The sequence below is a fragment of the Hemitrygon akajei genome, chromosome 9 (genome assembly GCF_048418815.1).
Source record: "Hemitrygon akajei chromosome 9, sHemAka1.3, whole genome shotgun sequence".
NCBI lineage: Eukaryota > Metazoa > Chordata > Chondrichthyes > Myliobatiformes > Dasyatidae > Hemitrygon > Hemitrygon akajei.
This window is the reverse complement of record NC_133132.1, coordinates 27,962,045-27,978,478: the sequence shown is the minus strand read 5'-3', so window position 1 is coordinate 27,978,478 and position 16,434 is coordinate 27,962,045. Positions and strand designations below refer to the sequence as shown.

At 42.8% G+C, this 16,434-nt stretch overlaps 1 long non-coding RNA gene across 4 annotated transcripts; it reads right to left on the bottom strand.

Moving 5' to 3' along the window:
• Positions 1 to 429: 429 nt before the first annotated feature.
• On the bottom strand, positions 430 to 16,369 carry LOC140732961 (uncharacterized). 4 transcript variants are annotated; one of them, XR_012100197.1, is made up of 3 exons: positions 16,262 to 16,369; positions 5,762 to 5,836; positions 430 to 5,658 (listed from the first exon to the last, which is right to left on the bottom strand). It is a non-coding gene; the product is annotated as an uncharacterized lncRNA (long non-coding RNA). The 4 variants fall into 4 exon arrangements; XR_012100196.1 differs by lacking the exon at positions 16,262 to 16,369 and adding an exon at positions 6,894 to 7,945; XR_012100195.1 differs by lacking the exon at positions 16,262 to 16,369 and adding an exon at positions 6,930 to 7,945.
• Between the last annotated feature and the right edge of the window lie 65 nt (positions 16,370 to 16,434).

The window sequence follows — 16,434 nt, the reverse complement described above, 5'->3', positions numbered from 1 at the left end:
TCCTGCACCACATACACACCCTGCTCCTGAAGGTCTGGGAAAAGGAACAACTGCCCCCAGAGCTCAGGGGTCTTCTAGTAGTGACCATATTCAAAAAGGGAGACAAAGTAGATTGCAGCAATTACAGAGGCACCTCCCTGCTGTCAACAACAGGCAAAATGCTTGGACCAACTGATTCCTTCCGCTGTCACACACTTACTCTTGCCCACACTGCACCAGAATATGTGGATCCTGGTTCGGCCTCTATAGCCACCTGAGGATCCACCAATAGACAAGCCCTCAGGAGACCATCATACTCGACTCGAGTGATCGCACCATTACTTCTACTATTAATGAGAGGAAACTAAAGCTTGGGCAGCAGACCAATGCAATATTTATGCAACACAGACCATATGGCACATCTTAAAATGTTTTTATTTAGGATGCTACAAAATTAATACTCAGCAAAGTTACATTTCTGCAGCATTTCAAATGAATTTTCTGAGACATGACAGAAGGTTTACAGAAGACTGTAAACACCCACAACGTTTAATATCTAATATAAAGGGTTCATTATCAACTTCTATATATAATTGCACCTCTTTCAGAGCCAACTTCATTGTCGCAACCAATTGATTACAGAATGGATAGTGTCAAAAGAGTCCACTCAACACATTTGAGCTCATTTATGCAAAGCTGTTGAAGTAATTTATATGGAGAAGCAAGAGTTTGCAAATACAGGAACCTGGAGCAAAAACAAATGAGTTAGAGAAACGCAACGAGTCATGCTTCATCTGTGGAGGGAAATGGACAGCTGAAATTTTTGGCCGAGAACCTTCCTCTTGACTACTGTAGGTAAGAGCTCCGTCAACCATAGTAGGAGGGAAACAATGTTTCCTGAAAAAGGAAGGACATTTCAGATGTGTTGGAACTAAAGCCTCATCTCAAGAACAGATGCAGCAAAAACAGAGAAACTATAAAAAAGGTATTGGATCCTCGTAAGAGAGAGGGTCAGAGGATGTGTAGTCTAGAATAGCTGCAGGAGAGTAGATTTGGAGTAAATGTCAGTGGATAGTTTGACTTAAAAGATGAAGTCAGAGAGATCTAGAAAGGGAAGAAAGGTGTTGGAAATGGTCCAAGTGAATTTGAGAGCAAGTTGGAGGTTAGTAATTAAATTGATTAACTTAATGGGTTCTGCATGGATACAGGAGGCAGCAGCTGTGCAATCGTAAATGAGGCAGAGAAAAAGCTGGGGAGTGGTACTCTAGCAGATCAGGAACAAAGACTGCCCCACGCAGTGGACAAGAAGACATGTGTAACTAGAGACCATGTTTACAACTTTAAATGGTATAAAGTGAGAAGAATCAGAAGAGAAGTTGCACAGGGCAAGTACAATTTCTGCCAGGTGCTGGAGGGTATTTGTAAAAGAGAACTGACTGGATCTATGTTTTAGAAAGCAAGACAAAGCCCTAAGGCCTTCTTGGTGGGGAATGGAAGTGTACACAGGCCGTCTTTAGTAAAGATGAAGTGATGGAGGCCAGGGAATTGGGTGTTGTTAAAATTATGGAGACCATGTGAGGTGTCCTGGATGTAGGGGAGAACGGATTGGGCAAGGGTCGGGGGGGGGGGGGGCATGGTGGAACAAGATAGAGTTAAATATGAAGAGATAAGTCCAGTGGAGCAAGAGTGGGCATAAATAATGGGCCCATCAGGGGAGTCTTTGTGAATTCTGGGTGGGAGATAGAAATGGGCAGGATGGTGTTGGGGAACTAATTGGCTGGAGACTGTGGGGGAAAGACGTCCTACAGTGATGAGATCTGTGATGTTCTGGGGGACAATGACTTGGTGGGGTCATGGTCCAAGGGTAGGTATAAGGGTGTTTGCAAGAGACACTGTCTGGCCTCTGCATGGTAGTCAGTCAACCCACCAGATCACAACAACACTGCACTCATCTGAATTTTATGATGAGGTTGGGATTGCTGTGGAGTGAGTGGAGAACCATGCATTCAGAGGGCTCGAGGTTAGAATGGTTGAGGAGAGTGCAGAAGCCACTTGAGGTTGGAAATGGAAAGGGTGAGAGAGGATAAAAGGACCGTAAGGAAGTGTCCAAGAGGAAGAGGAATGTTTGAGATAAGACAACAGGTCATCAGTAAGAGAGTAAAAAGTCCTTGCCAAAGAAATAGGTATGGTGGTGGAGGTTACAGAAGAAGAGATTCTCTTGGTGAGCCTAGAGCATGTTGAGGTGTGGATGCAGGGGTACAAGGGTGAGGCTTCTAATGAAGCCAGACTATTCAGCATCAGAGGGAGGTGGGGGCAGTGAGAGTGATGGTACAGAGCTGTAACTGGGAACAGACATGGGATGAAAATAGGAAAATGTGTGAAGTTAGGGAAAGGGGGCTCAGAGGAAAGAGGGGAGGGAGTCAGTATTTGGGTTGAGTATGGGATCAGAGATGGGTGAGGGTGTGTGGTGTGATAAGCACAAGGGGAAAGAGCAGTAGGACCCCTGTGTGGTGTCAGGGACCTGGAGGTGGGTGGGGCAGCAGTGAAGCCCCAGCACAGTATTGGGATCCCAGCCAGGAAGAGATGAGTTATGTTCCTTTGTTGAGATCAGGAACAGGAAAAACTGTCAGCTGAAAGTGTGGATCCAGCAGAGGACAAGGAAGAATGAAGGTGCACAGCATGTTTGGGAGCACAAGTCATGGAGAGTGGTTTCCAGCCTGGAAATGGGAGGCCAATGAAGGTAAGTATCAAGGAATGATAAATATGTGAAATTCTGCTGATGCTGGAAATCCAAAACAACAGACAAAATGCTGGAGGAACTCAGCCGGTCAGACAGCATCAATGGAACTGAATAAACAATCAACATATCGGGCAAAGACTCTTCTTCAGGACTGGGAAGGAAGGGGGTTGATGCCAAAATAAAAAGGCGGGGGGAGGAAGCAGGTGGACGGGAGAGGTAAAGGGCTGGAATGGAAAGAATCTGTTAGGAGAGGAGAGTGGACCATAGGAAAAAGGGAAGGAGAAGGTGATAGGCAAGTGAGAAGAGGTAAGAGCCCAGAGTAGAGAATAGAAGAAGAAGGGAGGGATTTTTTTAACCAGCGGAGAAATTGATAGTCATACTTCTTGATAGGTTGGAGGCTACCAATACAGAATATAAGGTGTTTTTTCTCCACCCTGAGAGTGGCCTCATCATGGCGTGAGGAGGCCATGGACCGACATGCCGGAACAGGAATGGGAATTAAAATGTTTGGCCACTGCAAAGCTCCGTTTTTGGTGGATGGAGTGGAAGTGCTCAAGAAAGTGCCCCCCCCCCCCACAATTTACAAGGGGTCTCACTGATGTAGAGGAGGCTGCATTGGGAGCACCGGACACAATAGATGACCCCAGTAGTTAAAGTGTTGCCTCACCTGGAAGGACTTGGGTGCCCTGAATGGAGGTGAGGGGGGAGGGGAATGGGCAGGCTTAACATTTTGGCCACTTGCAGGGATAAATGCCAGGAGGGACGAATGGTCAAGGGAATCACGGAGGAAGTGATCCTTGTGGAAAGCTGAGAATGGGAGAGGGAGGTAAATGTTCAATGGTAGCATCCCTCAGGAGGTGGTGGAAGTTGCAGAAACTGATGTGTTGAATGTGGAGACTCCTGGGGTGGTAGGTGAGGATAAGAGGAACGCCGAGGCTGTAGTAGCAAGACTGAGTGAGAACATTGTCCAAGATCGGATACAGCAGTGGACTTCACAGGGGGAACAACGAGAGAGGGGCTCACAGAACTCCTGATGAATATGGGAGGAAAATCTCTTCAAAGTACACATACCTGGAACGAACTCACAACGGAGCAGTATATGAGACACTGGAGACTGCAGATGCTGGAAACTGGAGCAGAGCAAGGAGCTCCCGGAGGAACTCGGCGGGTCAGCCAGCATCTGCAGGGGGAATAGACATTTGATGTTTTGGCTGGAGACCCTACATCTGGTCTGCTGAAGCAAGGGGAATGTAATTTCTGTTCTCTACATCCTCATCCACAAACTCCATCCAACTTTCACCCCTTCCAATCAATTTTGACTAAATTTTGTACTTCACATCTTCTGTCATATAACCATATAACAATTACAGCACGGAAACAGGCCACCTCGGCCCTTCTAGTCCATGCCGACACTTACACTCACCTAGTCCCACTGGCCCGCACTCAGCCCATAAACCTCCATTCCTTTCCTGTCCATATACCTATCCAACTTCTCACCTACAGACTGATCCAAATGCTGAGCATTTTCCCCCTTGAAAGTAGTCACTAAGTTTCATTACACCAGTTTTAACGTCACGCTCCCTGTGGCCGCATCACTTACATGTATACTTAGCAAGAACACGGCAAAGCAAAAGGAATTTACCCTCAAAATTCTCATTAATGGCCTTCAAACATCTAATGCTTGGTCTTCTGACAAAATCCATAATTGCCTCTAACAAGGGAAATTACTTTCATCCCTAATATATGTAACTAACGCTGCTACAAAGCAATTTTACAACCAGCTTATGAAAACTTACCCTGTTTCTAGCTGACCCTGGTTAATTCTATTGTATAATAATGGACATTTAAAACTGGCACGAGAAAGTTATAATATAAACCTTCCGTTGATTTCTCTCAAATAAAAGGTTCCTGGGTGACTGAAAATCATTGTTAAGCGTAAATAATGGACACTATAGGTAACGAAAGTTCGGAAACTACACATTTAGATCGGATATTGCACAAATGCAGGTAAGAAACATCCCTGTCTGAATTAACCTAACCACCTTTTTCATTATGAAGATACGTGGATGTGCTTGACAATTAATTCCCCAAGTGCCAGGGCGATTTAACATCCAGAATTAACTCCCAGAATTAAGAACTAAACGCTGAATAAAAAACCTAGTGGTCAGGCAATTCCTATGGAAAGAAACGATTGATGCGTCAGGTCTAACCTTTCGTCAGAACTTAAATATTAAATGTTCCTACTTTCATAGATACGGCCCGATCTGCAACAGTTTTTCGGCATTCCCTTCAGGTGCGGCAGTTTTGTTAACTCTTTGTGCGCTGAGAGGAACGAGCCAGGCCGGAGCCTACTTCATATTCATCATCAGTTTAGAATGTTCATGTGTTCGCAGTGACACCTTTCTGTGCCATTAACATGCTCATGATCGCATTACCACATAGGGTAAGTGTTTCTAAAATGTGTTCGTGAGAATAAACTGTAAATTCTTCAAACAGATATCGAAATGGAGATGTCTCCATTAAGGAACCATTGTATTTGCTGTGAATTTTCAAACATTCTGTTTAATAATTCAACAAATATTATAGATTGCTAATCTCCTAGTAAGAAACAAAACCTTTAGTGAACTCTCCATTCTGACGATATGACTAATATTCTTTTCATCCCGAAATACCGTTTCACCACACATTGCATATCCAGTGATATTTTTTTCATCCAAGTATCAATTTCCGAGTCTAATGAAAAGTCTTTGTGTTTCTGCTCTGCTGGGGTGCGCGGTTGTCCTGAGTTATATTTGATACGCAGGGCAGATAATGCAGATGCGAAGCCGAGACCTCCATTCCAATAGTTGTAATGGTGTACAGATAATTCCAATATCTGTAACGATGCTTCAGTCGGTATCTGTTACCGATTATTCTGGCTCAGAATTATTGTAGATGCTCTAGAAATATAAAAAAATAAATAAGAAAATCTGATTTGGGAAACTAGCATCTTTTTAAATTTGGTGTTTATTTACAGTGACGTGGAAGGAATTTATTTCTTACCTGGCGATCTTGATTTCAGATACAGTATCGCATTCGAGGTGTTACAGTGACAGCGTTCTGCACTTCCTTCAACAACTGAAAAGATGCAAACACATATATTAGTTCGAAGTTCAAAGTAAATTTATTATGAAAGTACATATATGTCACCACGTATAACCCAGCGATTCATTTTCTTACAGGCACTCACGGTAATTTTGTTTTAAAAATCACTTGGAATAAACACCAATGCCTTTGAACGGAAAATCCTACAAAAGATCGTGAATTCGGCCCAGTACATCGCCGGTGAAGCCCTCCCAACCATTGTGAACCGACATGAAACGCTGCCATAGGAAAGCACCATCCATCATCGGAGATCCTCATCACTCAGGCCGCGCTGCTGCCATCAGGTAGAAGGTACAAGAGCTTCAGGACTCGCACCACCAGGTTCAAGAAGAGTGACTACCCCTCAGTCATCAGGCTCTTGAACCAAAGGGTATAACTACATTCGCCCATCCACTGAGATGTTCTCACAACCAATGATGGGAACAACCAAGGTCATGAACAACCAACGATGGTTAATGACTCTTTCTCTCATTATCTTGTGCTCTCGTTATTTATTGCTATTTATTTAAATTTGCATTTGCACAGTTTGTTGTCTTCTGCATGCAGGTTGATCTTTCATTGATTCCGTTATAGTTACTATTCGATAGATTTGCAGAGTGTGCCCACAGGGAAATGAATCTCAGGATTGTATATGGTGACGTATATGTACTTAGATAATGAAATTTCCTTTGAACTTTAGAATCAATGAAAAACTGCATACAACAAAGACGGGCAAACACTGATACGCAAAAAACAACAAACTGTGAAAATACGAAATACAGACAAAAAGGTAATAGTAATAAATAAATAAATCGATAAGCAATAAATATCGATAACATGATCTACAGAGAGTCCTTGAAAGTGAATCTATAGGTTGTGGAATTGGAGTGAGTGAAGTTCTCCCCTCTGATTGAGCGGAAATAGTTATTTTTGAAGCTGGTAGGTACTGTGAGTACTGAGGCTCTGGTACATCCTTCCTGATGGCAGCAGCGAGAAGAGAGTACAGCAGGAAAGCATTGGCTGATTAATATTATACAATTACTCTCCATACCATTCATTTACAAATGGAAATACATTTTATCCTTGCCTCCACTGGAATCGTGGGTTTATCGTTCCAAAGATGCTAATGTTTCCGATGTCAATATTGATTGAAGTCATGCCGAAACATTCAAAAGCTCTTGTCTCCAGCAGATCTGTCCAGCGTTCATACAAATATCACTCCAAATCTATGTTGCGAAGTGTGAGTTCGAGTTTCTTTGCGTTTCCCACACATTGGCAGCCAATCGCAGAGGTGAGAAGGTCAGTGGCCAATGTGTGTCTCTCCAAACGAGGCATGAGCCATACCGTTTGACTTACTGCCTGGGGCCGAGTCTCCACAGACCATCTGGAAAGCTGGTACGAGCCATTAATCTTGGGCCAGCGGGGGCTCGTGTAAGGTTATGAAAAGGGCGATAATGTGAAAGAGCAATTCGTCAGTGTCACCGAGCACACACGGATTAAAAAGAAAACACGCCTTGGCTTTTCAACGTCTTCCGCCAAAACTTCCACCTAACAAGCTCCGCAAAGTTCTGTGTAATTCTATAATTAACAAATTGTCTTTCCGATGAATGATTTTAATGCTGCTACTTCAAAGGAAACAGCTTGAACTAAAATTTCATCCAGGCTTTAACGCAGCAGAGCGATTAGCGCAGGGCTTTCTAACGCCAGCGATCGTAGATCGGGGTTCAACTCCCGCCGCAGTCCGCGACCGCGTGGGCCTCCTCCGGGTGATCCGGTTTTCTCCCACATTCCTCAGACCTAAGTTGTGGCCAACGGAAGCACGGCTGCCCCAGCACATCCTCACACTGTTTTGGCCGTTGAAGTAAAAAGACGCTTTTCACCGTACGTTTCGATGTACGCGTGACAAATAAAGCTAATCTTTCAATCTGATAAATGCACGAAAGCTCTGGAACCAGTGCACGGTAGTATTCAGGCTGAGAACTGCACCGACTGTCACCAAGTCTTCTGCTGCTACGTAGATGAGAAATGCTTTTTGAGGTAACAGCCTCTGACGTGCACCGCACCTCACCAGCAACCTTTGTTGCTGCTGCTAGTGGTTTCCGACCGGTTCAGCTGTGTCTCGATGCACTGACACGGCTGAGTCACAGAGCAGAGGGGGAAACAGCCGCAATGCTCTCCGACGCGGCGAAGAACAAAAACAGTATGATATAACAAGCGTACTGTTGCACCTGCGGAGATGTGCCGGAAGTTACATCCAACCAGATTCACATACACACCAGCATTTAAAAAAATCACCAAAAATAATCAAAAAGCGCTATTTTTGTTCATTTAATAGCAACGCACACACAATGCCGGAGGAATTCAGCCAGGTCAGGATGCATCTATGGAAAAGATTAAGGAGTCGATTTGTCCGGCCGGGACACTTAATCGCGACTCAAAGGGTCTCGGCCCGATGCGTCGACTCTAATCCTTTCTATTGATGTTACCTGACACGCTGAGTTCCTCCAGCATCTTATGCATGTTACTCTGTATTTCCGGCATCCGCTGAATCTCTTGGGTTGCCTATTTTTCTTCATGGAAAAGGGGATCTTGGTAAAGTTTTTTTTTAAAAAGCAGATGTTGGAAATCTGAAATAAAAGCGATGCTGGAAACACTGAGCAGGTCAGGCAGCACCAGCAGAAAGATGATTTAAAGGTTCAGGTCTGAAACATGTTGCCAGAACCAAATATCAGTGGGTGGTAACGGGGCATTTAGAAGATGCAGTGACAAGGCTGATGGGATTCCGAGCCTGGTTGTTCTTCATTCCTGCGGGGTTTGAACGCTGCCAGGCCTGGTCACGATATTAAACTGTGTTTTATGTTCAGCTTCACTCTTTCCATTTGCTGATGCAAGGTGCTCCCTTGTGCCACTGTGAAAAATCTTCCCCTTAACTGTACTGTCTCCTTGCATTTGCCCTACCAAGGTGCAACACCTCACATTTATCTGGGTTAAACTCCATCTGCCATTTCTCTGCCCATATCTCCAGCTGATCTATATTGTGCTATATTCTTTGCCAGTCTTCTAAACTATCCACAACTCCATCAATCTTCATTTCATTTGCATTCTTAGCAAACCACCCATCTATATATTCATCCATTTATATACATTACAAACAGATCCCTGTGGAACACCATCAATTACAGACTTCCAGCTCAAATAAGTCTCTTCAACCACTATCCTCTGTCTTCTCTGCACAAGCCAGTTCAAAATCCAAACAGGCACCTTAATCTTCCGGATGCTCAAGTATCCTATCCTTAAAAAGTTCTTCAGCTATTTCCCTACAACTGATGAGAGACTCACCGGTCTATAATTCCCAGAATTTTCCCATGTTCCCTCCTTAAACAGAGGTTCAACATTAGCCACTCGCTATTGCTTCAGGATGTCACCTGTGCCTAGAGAGGACACAAAGATACTGGTCATATCTTGTCTCCCTCAGAAACCTGGGGTAAATCCCATTAGCCTTAGGGACCTATCCACCTTAATACTCATTAGGGGGACCAACAATTCCTCCTCCTTGACTTCTAAACGCTGTAATGTACTTATACACACAGCACTGATCTCCTGATACCCCATATCCTTCAGTACTCATCAAGAACCTCACCCTCATTCTCCACTTTCAAGCATATGTCTCCCACCCCTTTATCCATGTGTGGTCCCACCCTCTCCCTAGTTTGTTTGTTTGTTTTTTTTTAGCATGTCGCACCAGTCAGTCGTTCTTGTCTGGCGCGGATTAACCGGGTCACGATATGAATGTTCCTGACTCGACCCTTGTATTTTTTATGAGGCTGAGTGGCTAGCTGGACGCTCAACCCTGCAAGGATGGAAAGCGTGCTCAGGGGTGGCCCGACTTGGATTCGAACTCGTGAGCCTTTGCTCCAGGGTCTGGCACTGATGCCATTGCACCACCAGCCGGCCTTTCCCTAGTTATCCTCTTGCTCTTGATATATGTAAGCAGTGTCTTGGGATTCCCAATTCCCTTCTTTAATTCTATTCTCAGTTGTTTAAATTCCTCATGTGTTTTGTTTGATCCTAACTTCTAAACCTTTACATGCTTTTCATTTTTTTTCTTGACTAAATTCATCACCTCTCCAGACATCCAAGATTCTCTTACCTTTCCATTCCCGTCCTATCTTTTAACAAGAACATACCTTTCCTGTACTCTGTGGAATTGATCTTTAAACACCCTCCACATGTCTGATGTGAACTTGCCAGAAAGAAAAGGTGCTTCCAATCAACTCTGCTTAGTTCCAGCCTAATGTGCTCCTAGTTTTCCCTACTCCAATTTAAAACTCTCCTGAAAGGATCTTATTTATAGCTATCCTGAAGGTTAAGGAGTTGTGCTCACTATTACCGAACTGATCACCCACTGAAACGTCAGTCACCTGGCCAGGCTCATTGCCCAACACCAGGTCCAGTATGGCTCCTTCCCCCACTGGAACATCCATATATTGATTTAAGAACCCTTCCTGGATATACTTACAAATTCTTCCCCATCTAACCCCCTAGCACTAAGAAGGTCCCAGTTTATATTAGTGAAGTTGAAATTCCCCATGATAACAACCCTATTATTTTTATACATTTTCTTAATCTGATTACATACCTGTTTCTCAATGTCCCAATGGCTCTTGTGGGGCTGGGTGGGGGTAGGGAGATTTTGCAGTATAATCCCATCAAAGAGATTGCACTCTTTCTATTCCCTAGCTCTACCCAAATGGATTCAGTGTCTGACCTGTCCATTATGTCTCCCCTGAGTGCAGTTGTGATATTGTCTCTGATTAGTAGTACAACCACTAATAGTACCTTCTTCTCTATCTTTTCTAAAACTTCAAAAACCTGGTACATTAATCACCCATTCCTGCCCCTTTCTCAACCAAATTTCAGTAATGGCTAGAGCATCATATTCCATGTACTGATCCATGCTCTAAGTTCAGCATAATACCCCCAGCATTAAAATATCCACACTTCAAACTATCCGACCCATCATACCTGTTATTTTGATTTTGCCTTTCAATACTTCCCTGCCATCTACCTGCCAGTCTGACCTTTCCCTTACTTGAACCAAGTTGACTATTTGATCCTTTAATTAAACATTCCTTAGAAGGTTGGCGTCATTCAATGTCTGTAGTGAGATGCTGAAGATGTTCTATAGGTCAGTTGTGGAGAGCGCCCTCTTCTTTGTGGTGGCGTGTTGGGGAGGCAGCATTAAGAAGAGGGATGCCTCACGTCTTAATAAGCTGGTAAGGAAGGCGGGCTCTGTCGTGGGCAAAGTACAGGAGAGTATAACATCGGTAGCAGAGCGAAGGGCGCTGAGTAGGCTACGGTCAATTATGGAAAACCCTGAACATCCTCTACATAGCACCATCCAGAGACAGAGAAGCAGTTTCAGCGACAGGTTGCTATCGATGCAATGCTCCTCAGACAGGATGAAGAGGTCAATACTCCCCAATGCCATTAGGCTTTACAATTCAACCGCCAGGAGTAAGATATGTTAAAGTGCCGGGGTTGATTGTATTTAATGTATTTAAGTAAACTACTTAAGAACTTTTTAAAAGCTATTATTAATGCTTTTTGAGAGAGTGATTTAGATGCATATCATATTTTTACTGAGTTAAGTATTGTATGTAATTAGTTTTGCTACACCAAGTGAATGGGACATTGGAAAAAATGTTGAATTTCCCCATGGGGATGAATAAAGTATCTATCTATCTATCTATCTAAATTAAATTAGAACTTTTCTTGTATTCTGCATCTCTGGTGTGCAAAGAAAATTCAGAACGTAAATATCTGTGTTACTTAATAACTTCCTCCAGTTGTAAAAGCTCCATGATGGAGCACATCAGAATTGGTATATTGGATTATTATTGTCACGTGTACTAGTGTACAATGAAAATCTTGTCTTGTTTAGCATGCACACAGATCAATTCAACACAACAGGTAATATGAGGTAAAACAGAAACAGAATGTTACAGTTACAGAGAAAGTGAAGTGCAGGCAGACAAGCTCATAACAAGGGAGATTCTGAGCTTGAGAGTCCACCTATTATACTTATACATTCAATAGCCTGAGCAACGTAGAAGCTGTCCTTCACAGTACACACTTCTGTTCTTAATACTTCAAAGTTCCAGCTTATCATTCTTTTCTGACTCTGGTCCTGAGGAGTTGCAAGATTATTTAGTCAACTTAAATGGTGGACTAGATTCTGAGGTTGCAATGATGCTAAAACTCTGTTGTATTTATTGCTCCTTAAAGTTTGACAGCTATCTTCACATGCAGAAATCTTAACATTGCTGACTGCATTTCAGTCACCTAGAATAGTTTCTATTGTCTTGCAGCCCTCCCCATTGGAATTAGTTGAACAGAAGAAATTCTGAAGATATTTAAGATCCTGTCTTCAGGATGATCAACAGTGTTATAGCTATTGAATGCTAGGGAATCCCTTGAACTAAATTATTGTTTCCTATATCTCGAGAATAAAAGTAATTTAAAAATATTTGATTGCCTGCAATGCATTGTAGGATATCTTGACAGGATCGTGAAAGGAACTATATACAAATATCATTTTATTCTTCCTTTTTAACTGATACCTAACATGAAGTAGCTAATATCATAAAGTAGCTGCCCAAAGCATGGGAGATCACCACATCTTTATAAGGCTTCACAGGCTAAGAGCAATATTGGCTTGTGATTGGCAGCAACATCTTAGCTAACATTTTAAAATTAGGTAATTTTATTTTTGCCATGGGTTCTGGCTGCCATTTAATGTGAGCACAATGAAAGATATAGTTATAATTTACACAGATTAGGAAGCTGTAAATGATATCCCCTTTGTTTCAAGCAGCTCTTCTCTTGAGTTTCTCCCAGGAGGTTGGTGTCTTCCATGTTGCACTCTCAGTTTTCTCTCATTTCTGTTTTCACTGCTCATTAGGGTTGGGGTTAGGCTCATTCTCTGACTGGAGGAGAGTTTTATAAATGTCAAAGCTATTTAATGTTTTGTTTTGAGGACACAAGAGTCTGAGATATGAGTGAGTGACCTCACCCAAGGCTGAGCAGTTCTGGGGTAACTTTCCACATGATGTTTTCATGGAGGACACATTGATTGGCATTCCTTGGTCAACAAGGGCCATTCAGGCATTAGCCTCCTGAGGAGATACAAAATTCCAGGGAGTCTCCATGGACAGTCTTGAAATTCTTGGATTTCCAGATGAAGGATCTCAGCATTGACCATCTTTCCTTCCATGGACACTCCCTTACTTGCTGAGTTCCTCTAGCAGATTCATTTTTCATAACATTTCCTGACCACTTGGATCAAAGGCTGGTTTAAGAGTGAAAATTTAGAGCAGTATAGTACGTGGTACTGTAATTTCATCTTGAAGTTGTACTATGCTAACTCTGTATTGGCACACTGGGGGAGCACTACCGTCCAGAAGTATTATCCTTTAAAAGGGACAGGAAAGCGAGACCTCACCTGCTCTGTTCACCTGATGTAAAAGTAGCCATGGCACTATTTCAAGAGGGGAACAGAATTATTAGCCACTGTTCAGAGAACACTGACTGGTTTATTATCATATTCCAATTTGTGAGAGCTTCCTGTTGACATTTGGACTGTTCTATTTCCTAGCAGAGCTACTGCCTCGCAGTTTTCTGACTCCACTGCTGTCTGTGTGGAGTTTGCATGTTCTCTCTGAGACCACATGGGCTTCAACCAGGTGCTTGGGATTCTTTCCAGATCCCAAGGACATGTGGGATGGTCGGTGAATTAGCTGCTGTACATTTCCCCTACTGTGCAGGTCAGTGGGTATGAATGCGTGGTTCGGTGTACGATTTATAAGTGATTGGAGTAAGCTGAAGTGACTGTTTCTATGCTATACCTCTCTGGCTCTCATAATTGAAACAAGTTCTCATATAACACATGGGTGAATATATAGTATACTGGTGTAAGAGCAAGGCATGGTGGTAAGCAGTAAAGAAGGCAGTGTGTCATTATGGCAAAGAGTAGCTTTTGGAGAATAATAAAAACAGAAAATACTGGAAATACTCTGTAAGGTACTCTGTAGGAAACAGGAAGCAGGAAACAGGATTAAACTCACAAGTCAATGACGTTTCATCAGAAATAAAAGTGATTAAAAATCAAGTATCATTCAAGTTTCAGAGAAGATGGAGGGGTGGAGAGAGAGAGTGAGTGAGTGAGAGAGAGAGAGAGAGAGAGAGAGAGGAGAGAGAAGAGAGAGAGAGAGAGAGAGGGGAGGGAGAGAGAGAGAGAGAGAGAGAGAGAGAGAGAGAGAGAGAGAGAGAGAGAGAGAGAGAGAGAGAGAGAGAGAGAGAGAGTGTGTGTGGGGGGGAGGCACTGCACAGGATCAAAATAAGCTGCAGAAGGTTGTAAACTCAGTCAACTCCATCAAGGACACTAGCCTCCACAGCACCTAGGACATCTTCAAGGAGCGATGCCTCAGAAAGGCAGCATCCATCATTAAGGACCCACGTCACCTAGGACATGCTCTCTTCTCATTACTACCAACAGGGAGGAGGCACAGGAGCCTAAAGGCACACACTCAATGATTCAGGAACAGCTTCTTCCCATCCACATTCAGATTTCTGAATAGATAATGAACCCATCAAACACTATGCCACTACTTCTTTCCCTCTTTTTACACTACTTAATTAATTTAATACACACATATATCTGTATTTCTTACTGTAAATTACAGTTTTTATTATTATGAATTGCAATGTACTGCTGCTGCATAACAAATTTCATATAGCTAATATCACTAACGTGACATATGCTAGTGATGTTAGTGATGTCCTAATTCTGATTCTGAGTCAGGAAAGTCACCGCATGCCTCATCAGAAGATGATATGATTCGAACGGTCCAGATTAGATTAGGAGTTGTACGAAGAATTACAATACAATATTAAGAAATAATTAATGAAAATATCATTTCAAACACTAAATTGTGTATACCTAGAATTGGTCTCTTTCCATATACATATTTAACCCCAAATTCACAACTGTTTTGGATGAGGAGTCCATCCAAATTTCCAAGCTTGCTGGTTATTTCAGAACGAGATAGGATTGTGAGTAGGAACAAGAATGTGAAAAGGATTCAAGGGATATGGAGAGACTGAGTGAATGGACAGGAACATGGCAGAATCAAAATAATGTAAAAAATGTAATGTGTATTTTGATACAAATAAAAGGAAAACAGTATTTTTAAAATGGTGAGATTGTGTAATATCTAAGTATTCTTGAATGTCACTGAGAGCCACCATGTACTTGCAGTTCATGACTGAGAAGGCAAACAGTGAGATAGCCTAAATGAGGAAGTGAATATGGGAATAAAGAGGCTTTACTGTCGTTACATTGGACATTCATGACTCTGCACCAATGTATTCTATTTAGTTTTGGTCTCCTCACCTAAAAGACAATACATATACTACAGAGGAAGTGTACCCAGGGTTTACCAGACAGGTTTGCCACTAGAGGAAGCATATGGAATGACATGCCAAAGGAAATGGTAGATGCAGATAAAGTAACAACATTTAAAATACATTTGGATGAAATTAGGCAATTGCTGGCCAACGTGGCTCAGAGGGCCAGGAGTGCCTATTCTGTGCTATATCTCAGTATGTGCATAGGAAAGATTTAGGGAGATATGGGTCAAATACAGATAAATGGGACTATTTTAGATGGCATTTTGGTCAGCATGGACAAGTTGGGACAATTCGTATGTTGTTTGACTCTGTGGCCATGGCTCGAACACAGAACTAGTCAATACTACTTTGCACGTAGTAGCATAGTGGTTAGCACAATGCTTTACAGTACAGGCACCTGCTGCTGCCTGTAATGAGTTTGTACGCTCTCCATGTGACCGCATGGGTTTCCTCCGGATGCTCCGGTTTCCTCCCACAGACCAAAGATGTACTGATTGGTACGTTAATGGGTCATTGTAAATTGCCCTGTGATTAGGCCAGCGTGGCTCGAAGGGCTGGAAGGGCCTATTCCATGATGTATCTCAATAAATAAATAAATAAAATACCACCCTCAATGTGAGAAAGTTTCCCCTCATATTCCTATTAAATCTCTCCCCTTTCACTTTATACCTATGCTCACTCGATTTTGATTGCCCATGTGTGCAGTCACCCTCTCTATGCCTGTCATGATTTTATACACCTCTATAAGATCACCCCTGCAATGAAGTCATATCCTGCCCGACTTCTCCCTTTAACCCACTGTCCCCAGTCATAGTAAAATCCTCACTCAATCTTTTCTGATTTTTTTCCCCCAGTTTAGTGATACAGTGCTGTATTTTCCCTTTTGCAGGGTGACCAAAACTGAACAATATATCCCAAATGCACAATAATCCTGACTGACGAAGGTACCTTCTATACTGGTCTACCCGCGATGCCACTTTCCGGCATATTCTTGTAAGTATCTGGGTGCCTCAGACCACTCACGGTGGTAACAGCGATATTGTTGCATCTTTAAGCTCCCCCGCCTCCAGCCCGAGATTCGCACGCCCCGGACCATACTTTTCCGCGCGCTGGGTCTAACC